Consider the following 6,385-nt stretch of genomic DNA (forward strand, 5'->3'; position numbering starts at 1 on the left):
ACATAGTCAAGAGGAATGACACTTCATTCAGCACCAAAAGGAGCATTCCAAGATGTGTCTAAATCACAGTGATGTCTGTGATAGAGTAATATTAAATGTGCCTACAAGCAATGCCAGCTAGTGTAATTATTATTCAAATGTATGCAACAGTGATGAAGAAATGGAAGAATTCTACCAACGTCTTCAGGCTAAAATTGGTAAAGCATGCAATCAAGGTGCATTGATAATTATTGGTGATGGTAATGCAAAAGTTGAAAACAGAGGAGGGAATGGTATTTTGAAAACATGGCCTTGGAGATATGAACAAAGCTGAACACATGGTGCAATTCTGCAAGGCCAGTGATTTTTAAATGGCAAATACCTTTTTTCAACAACATAAATGGCAACTACACACATTGACTTTGCCAGATGGAATACACAAGAACAAATAACCAGAGAAAAGATCAAAGTTTCAAGGATTTCATTTTGCTTGTGCCCACAATGCTCATGGAAGCAGCAGTTATGAAATCCAACAACATAGTCACTGGGCAAATCTGCTGCACAAGACCACACTGAGGACCAAGGTGGGATTGACCTAAGCCATGGTATTTTGATTTTCCTCCTATGCATGTGAAAGCTGGACGAAGAATACGGAACACCAAAGAACTGATATATTTAAATGTTGGTGTTGGTGCAGAATGAGCAAATCTGTCTTGGAAGAAGTATGGCCAGAATGCTCCTTAGGAGCAATAACAGTGAGGCTTTGTCTCCCGAGGCCAAGTCATTGGAAAAGGATATCCCTTAGAGGACTGGGAAAGAGGAAGAGCATCGAGGAGAGGGATGGACACAGTGGCTGTGACAATGATGGGCTAAACATAACGATTGCGGAGATGGCACCAGACCAGGCAGTGCTTACTTCTGTAGAGTCGCTGTGAGTGAGAACTGACTACAGCATCTAACGACAGTGTAGATGGGCTTCAGTCTCTATAAAGCTGGCGCGGATCCTGTTTGGTCTTATTCCTTGGAGTGTAGACCTTCATGTGTCTCATATCCTGTTTGGCCTTACTCCTTAGAGTATAGATCTTTATGTGTCTCATATCTTGTTTGGTCTTACTCCTTAGAGTATAGATCTTTATGTGTCTCATATCTTGTTTGGTCTTACTCCTTAGAGTATAGATCTTTATGTGTGTCATATTTTGTTTGGTCTTACTCCTTAGAGCATAGATCTTTATGTGTCTCAGCTGGCCGTGAGCTCTAGTTTTTGTCCCTGAAGCCCCACGAGACTGCCCAACACTCTGTTCACTTTCTCAGCCTGGTGGTGGCAGAAGAGTGAGTCACCTTAGTGGCTGTCCCTCAGCGTCTTAGTACCTGGCTAGTTCTCTAGTTCTTTTGAATAGATTTCTTTTTCTTCTTGATTCAGTGTTCCAGTTTATCTCAGGAGGAGAGACGGCACATATGATATAAACTAGCTTTCCCTTGTCTGGGGAGCAGGGAGAGCAAGCGGTGTAGGGACCCATAAGTTTAAAGGTACTGTGCCCCACACACCTGTTTGGCCTACCTAGGTGGCATATTCATGGGACCCAGTCCAGGTCACCTGGGGCTTTCTTTCCCTGCAGTCCACTGCAAGTCAGCACACATGCATGCATGACTGCTGACAGGAAGACTAGGGGGATGACAGGAAAGCTTGGGGAGCAAACGGAGTTCACACAGCCTACACCTTCTCAACCTTAGATCTCAGACCCAAGGCCTCTCCTGAGAACTGCCACCCTGGATCTCACTGTCCAAAGTAGCCTGGCCCCAGCTACTCCCTCACATCTTGTGTTCACCATGAACTGGAAACATCTCTTTGAGTGGCTTACTTGTTGAGTGTCACTCTCTCTGCCACTCTCCACACTTGCTAGAGGAAAGCAGGGACCCTTTTGTTTCCCACAGCGATACCCAGGACACCCAAACACAGTGCCTGCCACATACATACAAGTGTTCCCCATTCATTCATTGAATAAATGGACAACAACAACAAAAACCCACCTCACTGCTATCGAGTTAATTCTGACTCCTCTAGCGACCATCTGAGATATAGCGGAACTGGCCCCTTTGGGTTTCCAAGGCTGTACATCTGTAGATAGCTCATAGAACATTCAAACAAACTACAAAAAGTCACCACTATAAAGTTTGTTCCAACTCATAGTGAACCTATGGGACAGAGTAGAACAGTAGTTAAGTGTTGGGCTGCTAACTGCAAGGTCAGCAGTTTGAAACCACCAGACTGCTCCTCAAGAGAAAGATGAGGCTTTCTACTCTCATAAAGAGTTTCAGTCTTATAAGAGCTCTCAACATATGGAGTCCAGGACAGATAAACCCCTCAGGAACAGTAATGGGAGTAGTGATACCACGAGGGTCGGGGGAAAGTGAGGGAAGAAGGGGGAGAAAGGGGGAACCAGCCAATCGCAATGATCGCTCGGGGGATGAACAACAGAAAAGTGGGTGAAGGGAAACAGCCGACAGTGTAAGAAATGAAAATAATAATAATTTATCAAGGTTTCACAGGGGTGGGAGGGTGGGGGAGGGGAGAAAAAAGGAGCTGATACTGAGGGCTCAAGTAAAAAGCAAATGTTTTGAAAATGATGGAGGCAACATATGTACAGAGGTGCTTGATACAATTGATGTATGGGTTGTTATAAGAGCTGTCATAGCCCCTAATAAAAATTTTTTTTAAGTAACAAAAAATCTTTTACACTGAAAAAAAAATTAGTCTCAGAAAGTCAAAGGGGCAGTTCTAGCCATCCTATAGCGTTGCTATGAGTTGGCATAGACTTGATAGCAGTGCATTTGTTGGGGCTTTTTACGTTTGGGGATTAAATAAATAAATTGTGGAGAAAGCGTTAATTCCATGGGTCGGTGTGTTAGTCCAGGTTGACTAGAGAAACAAATTCATGGACAGTCACATGGGTATAAGAAAGAACTTTATATACAAGAGCAATTGAATACTGAGAAAGCATCCAGCCCAGTCCAGATCAAGTCCATAAGTCTGATATTAGCCCATATGTCCAATACCAATTTACAAAGTCCTCTTCAGACTCATGAAACACATGCAATGAAGCCGAATGCAGGAAGATCATAGGCTAGTGTGTGGATAGTCTTGTGGATCCAGTGACAGTGGAAACATCTCAGCACTGGCTTGGTTCTCCACTTGGCTCCTCCAGGTCCAGGGTTCTCGCAGCCATCAGCATCAATCCATGTGTCTTGTCAGTAGAGGTTATCTCAGGAGTGAGCATGTGTCTCGCCTCCAAGGAGGAATACAAATGTTTCCAGAATCCTCAAGAGAAGGCCATGCCCACACAGAGGCCTCATTGCCTGTGACCTGATTGACAGACCAGACTCCTCTCCCTCATTCTTAATTCTCTCAAATTGACAAGTGATTACATAACTACCACAGTCAGGTTGTTTAGTCCTAGTGTGTCTCCAGGAGAACTTGAACTCTGATTGATCATTGGCCAACCTCTGAGAATGTGGTCTGCAGAATGTTCTTAATGTAATGGCTGATGATTATGTTATGTGCACCTGGAGCAATGGACCACGCCATATCAATTTGTCATGACTTCGTGCAAACATTGAGACTGATAATGTGCACCCAGTGTCACTGTTGGTTTCCGTTGCCAGGGATCACCATGCAGCAATCAGGATGTGCCTGTGGGAGCAGATCTCAATAGAAACCTTAGACCCCCCCCAAAAAAGAGTTGCATCTTGGAAACCCACAGGGGCAATTCTACCCTGCCCTACCGGGTCGCTATGACCCAGCATCGACTCAATGGCAGGGACTTTGTTTGGTTTTGTTTTCCAGATTTTTAAAATTTTATTTTAAATAAAAATGTCACAGTTGTAACTTAAACCAGGATAATGTTATTCTTCCATTGGACACAAAATAGGTGCTGAATGAAAACATGTGTCACTCCTGCTTAGATTCTCTCAGTAACTCCCCATGGCTCCTAAAAATCAAATACTCAATCCTTAATGTTTTCTGGATGATTTTTTTTTTAACAGAAACAGTTGTAGATTCACATGCAGATATTGGCAAAAATTCAGAGAGGTCCCATGTATCTCCTACCCAGTTTCTTCCAATGGTGACATCTCATAAAATTATAGATATAATTATACACTGACATTGATACAGTCCCACCGCAATACTGCTATCTCCCATTTTACTGGTCCTCCCGGTGTGTGCATAGTTCTACACAACCGCCTCATGTGTTTGGGCTTGTGTATTCACCACCACAGTCAAGCTACAGTGCATGCCGGTCACTGTAAGGGTCCCTCAGGTTGTCCTTTTATAACTAGGCCTTTTATACTCAACCCTCCATCCCTGTCCCTCATCTCTGGTAACAACGATTCTTTTAGCCACTTTTTAAATGTTGGCATTTCAAGATGTTATACAAATAGGATCATATCATGTGTCGCCCTTGGAGATGGGCTTCCTTGACTCTGCATAATTCCCTGGAGATTCATCAAAGTTGCTGTGTACCAATAGTATCAATTTAAAAACAAAAAATAACTCACTTCCATCGAGTGGATGCCAACTCACAGCAACCCTGTCGGACAGGTAGAACTGTACCTGTGGGTTTCCAGGACTGTAGCTCTTATTTTATTTTTTGTTGTTTGCTTGATATAGTATTCACATATCATACACCTTCATGGTTAAATAGCTTTTGAAATGAGTTACATATACATCATCACAATCAGTCCTTGTGCTCCCTTTCTCCTCCCACATTCATTGTTTTCTCCTCAACCCCCCTCACCCTTCCTATCTTCCAACCTCCACATCCCCTATAAACCATTACCTCAGTTATTATCTCTATGAATCTACTCCTTCTGGGCTTCACAAACTGGAAAACCCAACAGAAACAATACAAAAATAATAATAAAGTGGTAAGGATAAAATAGTAATAATAATATAAAGATAAAAATATAAATAATGAGAAAGAAAAGACCACCAATATTTAAAAAGCCAGGGAAGAAATTTTGTCATGGAACAAGCAAGAAATTACCTAAGCCTAGCACAAGTTTAGGTTTGGTCAAGAAGGAGGTCAACTGACCAAGTACCAAGTTCGATCCAACATAATCAAGTTTACAATGTTCTCTGCCTGATTGTAAAGCTATTCAAGACCCTTGCCTGTGGCTAGTGGGGGTCTACCAGAGGTCTGATTTGACTAGATACTCTGCGAGCGGGCTTTGGGCTCCCACTGCCCTCCATAACCTTCTGTCAATTAGATATTCACAATTGAAGCTCTGTTACTTTTCCCTTCATCATATTTGAATTTGGTTATTGTCATCTTTGTATCACACAAGCTGGTGTGCTTCTTCCATGTAGACTCAGTTGATTCCTCCTGCTTGTGTGAATGCAAGCCTTTAAGACTGCAGACACTATTCCAATTGATAGCCAGGCACCATCTGCTTTCTTTACCACACTTTGCTGTAGCATCCTTATCTTCAGTGATCCTTTCATGAAGGCAAGCATCAAGCAGAGCCATGTTATCAGAACTAACTTTCCTTGGACTGGGGCTAGAGTTAAGTGGGAGACCAGAATCCATCTACTTGTGCATGGGTTATGCAAGAATCAGGTTTACTTTGGTGATCCTATTATGAAAAGATCAAAACCCCACAAGGCTAACTACCACCACAACAGCAATAAACCAACCAGCAAGCAAACAAAAAAATCAAAACAAACAAGCAAACGACAGAAAAACAAAAACCCAAAGAAACAAATAAGTAAAACATAGTCAATCATCCCCCTAGGGTAAAAGGTGACTGCATTGATAACATCAACAGTTTTTCCAGTGACACAGCACTCTAGACACTGTCGGTCTGAGCAGTCTGTGAGCACACTTCCAACGGGAGCCACAGCCTCTGAGTGGCTACTCTGCATAGTTTAATCTCCCGATTGATTGAGCTCTGTTTACCCTCAGCGTGGGGATTGGTGTCGGGAAATTTTCCTGATCAGTTCTTAAAAGTGCAGATCCCTGCCCAACAAATCAAGGCTTGTTAAATCAATGCAAGGAGGGTGTCAAGATACTAAATATATGGTGACTCTGGGTGCATTTCTATTGGACACCCACCAAGTCCTGGGTTCCCCACAAGGTCCAATGACTGCCATTCCCAGATCCCCCCGGGACAGGCAATCCCTACTTCCTCTTCCATCTGAGTACCCGAGTCCTCAGTCCAAGGATGCAGGCGGCTTAGAGGCAGGGTTCAGTTCATTCAGTGTAGCCTCTATACTGAGTCCCTGTGGTGGGGCCCTGGGGGATGCCATGTTGCCTGCAAGGTCAGCATCCAAGGTCATCATGGTGCTCAATCCATGGCGTGGCTCAGTGAGGGTTGAGTAATAACATGTTTTAAAAGATAGAACACGGGG

This window comes from Echinops telfairi, unplaced genomic scaffold (assembly GCF_000313985.2).
Source record: "Echinops telfairi isolate 266 unplaced genomic scaffold, ASM31398v2 ScPeMD7_7469;HRSCAF=8507_0, whole genome shotgun sequence".
NCBI classification, from domain to species: domain Eukaryota; kingdom Metazoa; phylum Chordata; class Mammalia; order Afrosoricida; family Tenrecidae; genus Echinops; species Echinops telfairi.